Here is a 12,808-nt window from a genome sequence, read left to right as displayed (position 1 = left end):
GGAGAAGCGCTATTCGAGAATGAACCTCCTGCAGAAATTCCTTTGGGCTGTTTTCTCCGAGATAGCAGGAGGTCTGTGTTGCCTGAACTGTAGAATCGACAGCTAGACATTCCTAGAGCAGGAGAACTCATGCGAGATACTATCGCGGAAGAAACGAGAGGAGGCCGGCTCCTTCTTCTCTGAGATATTTGCCCCGGCAGAAGCTATGGCTCTGACAAGGGGAGTGCCAAACATGTAACACGCCGATTGGGCTGGAACTTCGGTCACAGAATTCCCGCCCCGAGAGAAGTTTAACCCTGGGAGGTTATCTGCGTATGGCCACCTAAAGGGTGTTTAAATATTAATCGAAAATTCGCCCTTAAGCATTGACTCTATGGGAAAGCTGGAAAACACTGTGAACAATCGACGGATATTGGATCTGCCACGGCTATAGTGTCGAGAGCTCATGTTCTTGGATCGCTCAGTTCGAATTTGGCGCCATACACCATCTTGATAAGTGGTACACCCTACTCGCCACATCGCCAAACAATTAGAGCCGAATTTCTGCATAAACGGAACGGAGAAATTTATTCTTCTGAACTCTGTACGTGGTGCGTGGCAGTCCACGGAAAAGTACTTCGCATATAGATTCACGCATTTGAGGAACGAGATTCCACGGCGAGCATCACCGGAACAAATTTCGGTGACTGGGAACAACATCTGCGCGATGCGCAGGAAGGGTATCTTCGGCACATCGGAGCCGGACTGATAATAGATGAGTGATAGGAGTGATGTGCTCCGATTCCAATAACTCATCGACTTTATCAGTTTCAACACCCTGATTTTCGAAGCATAAGGTTGTACGGCTGGCACGAGTCCGACTTCGATGTGCTGAAGATACCCTTCCTGAGTATCGCGCAGAGGTTGCTCCCGGTCACCGAAATTTGTTCCGGTGATGCTCGCCGTGGAATCTCGTTCCACAAATGCGTAAATCTATGTGCGAAGTGCTTTTCCGTGGACTACCACGCACCACGTACAGAGTTCAGAAGAATAAATTTCTCCGTCCCGTTTATGCAGAAAATCGGCTCTAATTGTTTGGCGATGTGGCGAGTAGGGTGTACCACTTATCAAGATGGTGTATGGCGCCAAATTCGAACTGAGCGATCCATAAACATGAGCTCTCGACAGTATCGCCGTGGCAGATCCAATATCCGTCGATTGTTCACAGTGTTTTCCAGTTTTCCCATGGAGTCAATGCTTAAGGGCGAATTTTCGATTAATATTTAAACACCCTTTAAGTGGCCATACGCAGATAACCTCCTAGGGTTAAACTTCTCTCGGGGCGGGGATTCTGTGACCGAAGTTCCAGCCCGATCGGCGTGTTACATGTTCGGCACTCCCCTTAAGAATGTGGGCATTCCCGTTTCGATGCCCGGAGGGTTAAAAAACAGATACATCGATCCAACTACGAGACGTCATCCGTCGAAGCGTCCTGTCGGGCATCGATTTTCATGCTACTGTTAGATGAGAACATCCAGAATCTAGAAGACCGATTTAAGGCGGACGAATCCAGGGTCACAAGGCCTTTGGCCTCCTTGCTCATACAGACGGTTCTCGCCTTGCTGGATCAGGATATTCGGAACGTTGTCGGTTCATTGCATTCGAGATACCACGACTTGATGAGCGGAGTTGGACTTGATAAAGTTCATGATGAAATTCTGCTTTGGCAGCAAAAATGGAAAAACAGCCAAGAGAAACCATACGACGTGTTGGGTGCATTTAGCTCCGCGGATCCGTATGTTTTTCCTGACGATAGTTTCTTACTGAGAGTTCTAGCTGTCATGCCAATCAGCGTGGCGTCAGCAGAGCGTTCTTTTTCAACACGACGTCGTCAGCAAACGTATCTAAGAACAACCACGATTGAGAGCAGGTTGACGAGTCTCGCCCTGATGAACACACATCGTGATATCTATGTGCGTATCGAGTCGCTTATAAACAAATTCGGATCGCATCATAATAGGCGAGTGAATTTCATGCGATAAATAGTTCGATATGCCGTGAAAGACTCCCTTAATCTTAGATGCACTTGTCTCATAGGGTTTCCTTCTTAGCTGCGGAATCAAGCTCGAAATGTGCGCCGAAGTGCTAAGAAATGCAGCTCATAACTTGATACTTCGCTATAAATTGGCTTGCGTGTATGGGGCAAAGTAGCATTCTGTCCCTTCAAGTTTATTGGGAGAGGGTTAAAATTTCGCCTAGAAAACCTCTCCGGGAAGAAACCCCCCACCGAAAAAAATCCCGGATCCGCCACTGCTCACGGGGAAACATCACTGCTCCTGAGCCGCGATCAGCTTCGAACGTTTTGTATTCGCAAACCAATAACTCCCTACGAGGAAATTTTTCTGAATATCCCTGCCAAGTTACGATGCCGGATCCATGCGTGAACGTCGCCGATGAGATCAATGCTCGCTAGGCGAGATTGACCTTCACATGATATAACACTTGTCTGCCAGAAAACCGCAATCGATCGGTCGTGCTGAAGGAACAGGATGGTCTCAACTACCGAACGATCTGTCGAATCCTCTAATTGTAAGTGAAGCATCTTCCATCGCGGTTATTTCTTCTGACTGATTCGAAGGAAGCTCGGACGCCGTGGAGAGCTCCGCCGAGTCACCAGCATGGGGCTCCACCTAATCTATCGAAGGCGACAATGTCTCCGACCGGACAGTCGGATTCGTATTCTGCTCATTCGGGCTCGTAGCAGGACTCTCATCCAGACTCGTACCGAACACTCGTTTGTATCATCAGGAATTGGAGCATCGGAAGCGACGTCGCAAGCGTTTCCCATCACCAGCCAGACGGAAACTAGTCAGACCTCGTGTAGCTAGCCTTGTCTACCTTTAAGACAGCAGCCTCCATGGCTGCACCCTAGGAGCGACGCCGTGATTCTGAGGAGACGGAGATAGGGCGAAAAATCACAACGATATACCGAGTGACCCCCCCGGTCGGAAGCGAACTGGGGCGTTTGATATCGATGACCGCCAAATCCGGAGCTAGTTAATGAAGATCAATCTTAAACGCGTCAGTCGTGACAACGAAAGTAGTTTCCGCGATTGATGCAAACGAAAAATCCGTATTGGGTGCTGCCGAACTTCCTCTTCAGAATTCAACTTCCGCACGAAAAAGGATTGTCTTTCCGTGAAGACTCGCTTCTGGCTACTCCTTCCCACGAATCGCACAAGGGTGCGACGTTTAAACTATCCGACGCGAGGAGCCTAGATTAATCAGAAACCGGTTTCGCTTGCCAGACTATCGACAGCGAGGCTGAGCGCAATTAGTTAACGCTTCCTCCTTCCGCCAGCGCCAGGAATCAGACAAACGGAAACTAATAGGCCGTCAAGGAGAATCATCAGAACGGGGGATTAGATTCCAAACTTTCACTTTCAAAATCATCTTCCCTCAGCCGTAAGAGATCGGCAGTTCCCCGGAGGCCCAAACGAATCTTTATTCTTCGTTCCGGATCACCTCCGCAAAAACATATCAATCGACAGTACTTACCTTCCTGGGAACATATCTGATGACAGCGGAACAGGCGCTGGATCCATAGGAATACATCATAAAAAATCGTCAAGCCACGAATACTCGATACTTTCCCATTGTGTATGGTGATCGACGATGATCTCGGCGTCGACGCACACAATTACTCGCTTTTGTCGAGGATCCCAGCAAGCTCGGGCCCGGCCATTGATCGGAGATCACGCCTTCAGCTCCATCAGAGGAGCAGGGTCAATCACATATAGCACGGGCTCAGCCGCGTATATAGGGAGGGGGGGGGGGGCAAGGGGGCAATGCCTCCCCCCTTTAACACCGGCTCCGTACATTGAGGTCGATAGGGATCATCATCATGATGCTGGCCCCGAAAACATTGCTTGCCCCTTCCAAAAAATCCTATATACGCTCCTGCACGGGCTATAGGGAACGAGTGAGCCTCAATCGGAATCGAAATTCTGCGAATTCCAGAGTCCGATGCGTTTCTTCCTTCGCGTCTCCGAATTCGTAGCAGGACTCACTCTCTCTCTAATTGGAAATAGCTCGTCAGCTTAAGATTCACTGTTGTATTCCCTTGTCTGCCGCATGGCTCAGCGGTCGGGCCCCTTGTTCCCGGAATCAGGTGGTGGAACGGTGAACATGAGAAACAGTTCACGTGGGCGCCATCACGTATGGGCTCAAATATCGATGAGTCAGCAGAACTTCTCGGACTGAGTTTATTCATCTCCCATTTTTTCGAGGACCGGCTCCGAGGCGCTCTTGAGGAAATTCGTTGGAGCTGTTCTCGACGATCGTCGTCGAGGAGCCTTTTCTCGCTGAGAATCTCATTCGAAGTCTTCTGACGCTGATCGGAGCGAAGCGTTTGACATAGTAGATGTCATTGTGAGTATTGCGGGAGCTTTCCGCTCCGACGCCGACGGCTCGCTCGGTGTCTGTTCGTCGATAATTCGTGGGATTTGATGGCGCCCCATAAAGGTGACTTTGCTTGTTGCCGAACCAGCCTTTGAGATTGAGAAGCACTCATTTTGATAGAGGCGCCGATGTCCTGGAAATTCCTCGTAAACGGGAGTTTACGGGAGTTGACCTGATACATGGAAAGCGTCGTGAAAAACGCTGAACATGGGTTACGCGCGCATTGTTGGAAACAATTCTCGAGGCGTTACATGACTCGCCTTGTGCCTAGCCCAGAGTCCGCTGGTTGTGTCAACTTTTTACGGACCCTGGAAGCTGCGACCAAGAGGAGACCACGACGGCGACCGTGATCACGCAGCGTGACCACGAATTCCGTGAAGCAGGATGCGGAATAAGTTTTGTGAAGAGCCGTTCTGGCTCCCCATCCTGTGGGGAGACGCACCCCCAAAATTGACGGACTGCTTCCAGAACACGATTGTCGCCGTCATTCCTCCATTTTATCTGGTGTTCGGAGGGGCTCTCCACATGATCTACTTGAAAGACCTAACCCTGCGTTATTTGCCCGTCTCCAACACCCACTGCGCTAAGCTGATAGCTGCAGGTTCCCTCGCCGCATTGCATCTGCTCAACCTAATCTTGACCTTAGGCTGGGATCCTCACGGGGATCTCTCGGACCTTCTAGCCGGAATTCTCCGAACTCTGACCTTCGGGCTGGTGATAGTGATCCAAATCAGTGATCGCCACAGAGGTATGTGCAATTCGTGGTTCCTCACGGTGTTCTGGATTATTGCACTGATCTGTGAAACAATCCTGTGGTACCACCGCATTCTGGAGTCGGATCACATGGTGAGCGCCCCGATCAGAGCAAAGTTCGCCATACAGACAGCGACGTACATTATCATGACGTTCCAACTTCTGCTCACGGCCATATCTGAAAAAGATGTGCAAACCCAACACGGAAAGGAAGGTCGGAACTTGTTCTATCTCGCGTCGCCCTTGTCTCGAGCTTACTTCAGTTATTTCACCGAATTTCTGCTGGGCGGCTTCCGAAATAGTTTGGAAATTAATAAATTACCACCGCTCCTCGATTCAATCCAGTCGAATCGATGTTATGAGCAATGGCAACAAACTCTATCGGACCACAAGCCCAAGCGGCTGGGTCTGCTCGAGTCCCTCGTCCGATGCTTCTTCACTGATATTCTGCTCGCGTGGCTTCTCTCGGGCGGCTTCGTGTTGACCCGAATCGGGACTTTCGTCCTCCTGAACGAGTTGATCGTCTTCTTCACAGACCAGGGTCAGCCCTCTTGGAAGGGTTACGTGTACGGTTTCTTGATCTTCGTGCTTCAGCTGATGTCTTCGCTGATCCTCCGCTGGTCGTACTTCTTCGCGCTGAATCTTGGTTTGAAATTCAAGGCCATTCTCACCAGTGCAATTACGAGGAAATCTCTGCAGATCAGCGCGACTTCTCTGGCCAAGTACAGCGTGGGAGAACTCGTCAACCTGTTATCGGTCGACGCGGATAAGATCTGTGTTTTCAGCATAAGCTTCTGCTACATGGTCAGCTGTCCACTCCACGTGATTCTGTGCATCGCCCTAGTGTGGAACTTCCTCGGAATTTCGTGTTTGGCCGGAGTCGCGGTGATCGTGATCATGACCCCGCTGACCGCCGTCGTCGCCGCCTTCTGCCGAATCGTTCAAGTGAAACAGACGAGCCTCAAAGACACTCGATTGAAATTCGTCAACGAAATTCTAAGCAGCATTAAAATAATAAAGTTTTACGGATGGGAACCGCCCTTTCTAGAACGCGCACGGAAAGTCCGTTTCGAGGAATTCAAACTCCTCAAGAGATTCGCGTACCTTACCGCAATCTTGAGGCTTTTCTGGTCTGTGACACCTTTTCTGGTTTCTCTGTTCGCATTCATCGCGTATCTCTGGATTAACGACGTGACCGTCATCCGAACCAACGTAGCGATCGTATCGCTCTGCCTATTCAACAGTCTACGCTTCTCTCTCTCCATGATTCCCGACACGATATCGAACGCTATCCAGACTTTGGTGTCTCTGAAGAGGATCGGGGTTTTCCTCGACGCTCCGACTCGCGCGGAGAACACCGTTGGTAAACAGCCGGGAACGGGACTTTCGATGAGATGGCAGAACGCTCTCCTCGCGTGGAACGAAGATGACATGCATCTACCCGTCCTGAAGAACATAAACCTCTCCGTACGGACCGGGGAACTCGTCGCCATCGTAGGCAGAATCGGATCAGGGAAGTCATCCCTGCTATCATCGATGCTCGGTGATCTCCAAGTGCGCCAGGGTAAACTCGACCTGCGTGGATCAATCGCTTACGTTCCTCAACAAGCCTGGATACAGAACGCGAATATCAAACAGAATATTATATTCGCGAATGAATTCGACAAGCTGTTCTATAAGCAGGTTCTGGACTGCTGTTGTCTGACAGCCGATTTGAAGATTCTTCCCGCGGGCGAGAGGACTGAGATCGGCGAAAAAGGCGTCAACTTGAGCGGTGGTCAGAAGCAGAGAATTTCCCTCGCTCGTGCGGTCTACCAACGGAAGGATATTTATTTCCTTGACGATCCTCTCAGCGCCGTGGACGCACACGTGGGGTCAGCCATATTTTCCAAGGTGATCAGCAATAAAGGGATCCTAAGCGGGAAAACTCGGCTATTCGTCACGAATATGCTCTCTGCTCTTCCAGAATTCGACCGGATAGTGGTTTTGAAAGACGGCGAAATCGTCGAGCAGGGAACCTATCAGGACTTGAAGGGCTCCGGGAGAGAGTTCGCAGACTTTTTGTCAGATCACATCGTTGAGAGGAAGAGCGAAGATTCCAAAGCTGAGGAGTTGAAGACATCGACGCGGGATCCAGTTCAGACCCAACTCTCAGTGAACAGCATTCACGAACAAGAGAAATTGATCTCCGACGAGATCATGCAATCAGGAAATGTCAAATTCTCGGTATACAAGCGATTCTTCTCAAAAATGGGCCTGAGACTCTCGTTGATCACGTTACTCGGTTTCGCTGCGTCGCGTGCCTTTGACGTTTTCGCCGGTCTGTGGCTGAGCATATGGTCGAACGAGTCCGGAGGCGACTCTGCCGAGGACTACGCCAAGCGGTCCCGGAACATCTCCATATACGCCTTTCTGGGCTTCCTTTTCGGTGCCTTGTCCTTCGTGGGTTCGGCCGCGCTGGCAAACGGTACCGTGACCGCCGCCTGGAAACTCCACGACCTCATGCTGAACTCTATCACGCGAGCCCCGATGAGTTTCTTCGATTCGACACCTCTCGGACGACTTCTGAACCGTTTCGGCAAGGACATCGACCAACTCGACACGCAGCTCCCGATCACAGCGAACCTGTTCCTCGATATGTTTTTCCAGGTTATCGCCGTGATTCTTCTGATCTGCGTGAGAGTTCCGACATTCATTATTGTCGCGGTTCCACTCCTCGTGCTGTACATCATCGTTCAACAAATCTACGTCCGGTCGATGCGTCAGCTGAAGCGTATGGAGGCCGTGACTCGATCCCCGGCCTACAATTATTTCGCAGAAACTCTGAACGGCCTGAGCAGTATCCGGGCTTATGGCACTGAGGAGGAGACAATAAAAAACTCAGACACTAGAGTCGACGTCACGCATACTTGTACTTACCTACTGTACATCTCCAGAGAATGGCTGGAAACTCGACTGGATTTCATAACGAACCTCATGGTATTCGGCTCGAACGTCATGATAGTGAGTCAGCGAGCGACGATAGTTCCTGGTGTCGCGGGATTCATGGTTGCCTACCTCCTCGGGGCTTCTTTGTCCTTCAACTTCATCGTTTACTATTTTTCCGAAGTGGAAGCGGCTGTCGTGTCCTCGGAGAGGATCGACGAATACACCGACGTCGTATCGGAGGCTCCTTGGACGACCGACGTCAAACCCCCGGGGCCACAGTGGCCCACGGAGGGCTCAGTCAAATTCGAGAAATATTCCACTTCGTATCGAGCGGATCTCGAGCCCGTCCTGAAGCAGATCGATTTGGAAATAAAAGCAGGCGAGAAGATCGGAGTGGTCGGCCGAACGGGGGCCGGGAAATCGTCGTTGACTCTATCGCTATTCAGGTTTCTCGAGGCAACGTCAGGGGAGCTCTGCATCGACGGTGTCGACATCTCGAAGCTCGGTCTTCACGATCTGAGAAGACGACTGACGATTATCCCGCAGGACCCTGTAATATTCTCCGGAACTCTCCGGGTGAATCTCGACCCGAACGCGGAGCACAGCGAGAAAGAACTATGGGACGCTCTCGAAACGGCGCATATCAAACAGCAGTTCAATGCCGATGGGATCAGCACAGAAATCGCTGAAGGCGGCAGTAACCTGTCGGTGGGGCAACGCCAATTGATCTGCCTTGCTCGTGCGATTCTCCAAAAGAAAAAGATCCTCATCATGGACGAAGCAACCGCAGCGGTCGACGTGGAAACGGATGCATTGATTCAGAAAACTATCCGGGAACATTTCTACGACTGCACTATCATAACAATCGCTCATCGTCTGAACACGATCATGGACTCGGACAGAGTGGTCGTCATGGATTTCGGAAAGATAGCTGAGCAAGGATCACCGGGAGAGCTCCTGAAGAATCCGAAGTCTCGCTTCTTCAGCATGGCCAGCGAAGCAGGACTCGTGAAAGATCCCTCAATCCAAGAAGAAACCGAATGCACCGAATAGGTTGAAACTCCACTCAGTGTAATCCTATCGCAGGTATCTATCCCTCTGGAATCTTCCTGAAGGAATCGAGAGATTCGGATGAATAGATTCTGCTCAGACTAAGCCCGATTCAAATGAAACATCGGAAAACGGTGGGGTTTGTGGATTCCACTCAATAAATATGTATAATTGATGCATGGCTCGTTTTTTCGTCTCCCATTGGTTGTTCAGATTTTTCTATGAGGCTCCCTTGGGAAGGAGTCGATCTCGGGGACCAGGAAAAATTCGAGGCTCGATTAAGATCGAGGGCGGACGATCGGCATCGGTGGAAGCTAATTTGGGAAGAGACATGAATGAGCTGTCTGATAGGATGAGAATTTTCTCCCCCAAGCTCCTTCGATGCGCCGACGGGAATCACCTCGATAGCCATTCCTTTGTAGATATGGTAGATAGGACTCTAGAAGAATCCACCGCCGAAGATGGAGGTGAGAGTTATTCACGACTGTCCGCAATGCCAGGAAGTGATTGGCCGAGATTTTTTTATCGCGACACCGTCAACGTGAGTATGGATCCATCCATTTTCATGAACTCGACCCCACGAAACTCATAGGTATGTAGCTCCAGCTCGCCGCCGTGGTTCGCGAGCGCCGCGGGCTTTCCTCTGAGGGACCCGCTCGAGAGGAGCGAGTTGTCGCTGAGAATGAGGCTTGGGCTACGGAATCTTGCGCCAGCGATGCCTCCCTGGCGGATCCAAGTCTCCGCAACCATGACCCCGGTCTTCTCTTGATCGGGTCGAGGTTCCGGGAAGGAGCCAGATATTCTTCCCCAACCCTTGATACAATCTTCGCCGACTGATGCTCTCTCAATGTTAACATCAAGTCCCGGGAGTTTGGGAGGACTCGGACACAACAGTTCCGATTCGGAATGAAGTCGCGAAGCGGAGCCATTCAAAAAATTCGTGATTTCGAGATCATCTTTCGAGGCAACGATGTTATATTTTGAGCTCGAAGCCTTAGTTTCGGAAAGCGAATCGAGATACGTACCCCAGAGATTTGTGACGCATACAGCTCGTTTTTGAGCTGATTCGATTGCCGAATAGAGAGTGATTAGTTCGTCTGATATTCCGGCGGGTCGCGAGAATACTAAGGCGGCCATCAGACTGATGACTCAATCTGAGACCGCAAATCGGAGCATACACGGCTTCCTTCCGAAGCTTGCTCCGCAGAGCATCCAATGTTTTTCTGTTGGACTCTTGACTTCAGTTTCGATTCCGTCCCCGCTCTTTGGGAGATCTGATGCCTCTCTGAGCGTCTCACACGTTGAGGAGAAACTCTTGCCACATGTCCGAGCTCTGTGCGATTCTCACCTTGGTACTGTTAATTGGGGTACCGCATGCAGGTTAGTGATCGGTATCCGCCACTACATTCTGCAGAGCTCAGAGATCTAATCAGTCATAGATTCGTTGATTAGTGTCGCAAATTCAAGTTCAGCACTTCGCCGGCGCCAATGATCGATGGTGGAAGTGTTGATGAGTCCTAATCCTCTTTCTTCCTCCAGTAACTGCTCTATACACAGGGGGCCAATTCGAGTATCGAGTGATACGGCGAGACGGTCCCCACCCTGATCTCCATCTTTCTTGGGAAGACTATCTCTTCTGTTCAGTTGACAAGGTTCACCTTGAGGACAGCCTCCGTCGCAGCACTCAATTGGAGGGACCGTCCAAGCCTCTCGTCATCAAATCCACCGAAAAGTTCCCGCTCGTGTATTGGATCAACTATACGATCTCCTTCCATTACAAGTGTCTCTTGAAGGATGTCTGGAAAATCAGGAAAACCACTTCCGGGAGAGGCGGTAAGAAGGAACGACTCGGAACATGAGGAGTTGTATGCCTTCCGAAAGAGAGAAAGTCTTGATACGTGAGAATTCAAATATGATACTTCGATGAAATAGGGTTGTTTGAGGAGCGTGGTGGTCGGAGGGCGCTCGTCGGTTCACGGCAGCTTGAGCCGTGAGTGGGCAGAGCGCGGGAAGTTTCCTATGAAGGAGCGTATAGCCGACTTGAGAGCAGCCCACCCTGATGTCGTCCGTCCTTATTTTTGTCTTGTGTGTGTGTACTCAATCGGCCCACCGTCGTTCCCGCTCACCTTCTTCCAGAGCCTCTGCCGATACGACGCCTCCGAATTTCAACAGCGTCGAATTTCGCGACCCTCAAGTGGGAGGTCCCGGCTGAAATCCTCCGACTCGACGCATGGGCGACGGTCCACATCCATCTAGTGGCCGAGGGGTATTTCCCGGAGCGATCCAGATACAGGAGATCCAACGTGACGGTCAGAATTCCCCTGTTCCCTTGCGCTGTTCCCTCAATAAATAATCTTTCATCTAGCCCGATTCCATTGCGAACCCTCAAGTACGACTCCGGAAGCGCTCCGACGCTGATGCAGGGGGTGATTCCGTGTAAATCTTCCGAACGTTTCTCTATTGCATGCCTCGTCCAGGGACCCTTCATCTTGAGGCCGCTCTCACTTGATGTGGTGTACACGGTGTCTCTCACAGTTCAAATCGCCAACGAATCTAGCATCGCCGAAAAGAAGCGATTCCTTGTCGGCGTCTCAGACGGTTCGTCTCCCGCGCCTGTCAGGGCCGCGGGCAAATTATGATCCAAAGGGACCGGGGGGCTGACATCTAGATGACGAATTCGTAATCATCGATTCCCATGCAGAGCTCAGCCGTGTGGATGATATCGATGTGCTGTTCAAGAACGACACCGAAGTCGCTCTACAATGGGGTTACGAGGAGTACATCGACTCTATCGCCTTCATCAGAGCTTTCGAAGTCAGATGGAGACCCATTTCCGCTGGTGCCTTTTGGCAGCAAGTCATCACAACCAAGTGGAACTACACGTTGACGAATCTCGAGCCCAATGTCCCATATAACATTTCCGTCAGCGCGTATTTCCTGTGTGGAAACAAAGCGGTTCAAGGTGCCCGGAGGTACACGCTCATCGGCGTCGACCCATCTGCAGGTCAGGAGCGTCCCACTGCGGACGATTTGTAATCTATTGTGAACTCGAGCCGATCGAATTTCCCTCCAATGATACAATATGAATCATCGATCCGTCTTCAGATTTCCCGATCTTGATCTCGACGGCGGGCGTTGTGACCTTCATACTCATCGTGAGCGCGGTCATAGCTTGCTTCTCTTGTGCAGCTCACAGGGAAAGGTAAGAGTTCTGATCTGCGCTAGGTTTCTAGCGTCGCCGCTCGATCGTACTCGCAGACGATTCCTGAAAAGAACTTCCTCGCAGGAAACGCTCACGAGAAGCCAGATTGCTTCTGGAACGCTATCGGAAGTCGACGAGACCTGAAGACACGCGAAACGTCAGACTCTCACCCGTGGCTGCCGAAACTTCTCGCGAATTCATTGAAAAACTTTGATGGTTTCCACAGTGCCCAAGGAAAATAGCGCCCCGCAGAACCGACCGAATAAACAGTCGCTCGTGGTGATGATTGCTCGCTCAAATGATTTCGCTCTTCCTTATTTTTCGCTGATCAAAAATCTCGAATGAATGGTCAAATGATCACATAGTCTTCCGATAAACGGCGGAGGACCTAATTTCGTATCCGAGTCGTTCTCTTCGGCCGGCAAGGGTGTATCG

At 50.8% G+C, this 12,808-nt stretch overlaps 1 pseudogene; it reads left to right on the top strand.

The window, feature by feature from the left end:
• Positions 1–4,824: 4,824 nt before the first annotated feature.
• Positions 4,825–9,174, top strand: LOC108865007 (canalicular multispecific organic anion transporter 1 pseudogene; annotated as a pseudogene).
• Positions 9,175–12,808: the final 3,634 nt, after the last annotated feature.

The sequence above is a fragment of the Galendromus occidentalis genome, unplaced genomic scaffold (assembly GCF_000255335.2).
Source record: "Galendromus occidentalis unplaced genomic scaffold, Mocc_1.1 scf7180000075836, whole genome shotgun sequence".
NCBI classification, from domain to species: Eukaryota; Metazoa; Arthropoda; class Arachnida; order Mesostigmata; family Phytoseiidae; genus Galendromus; species Galendromus occidentalis.
The sequence above is the reverse complement of the archived record's forward strand: the minus strand, read 5'-3'. Positions and strand labels throughout refer to the sequence as shown.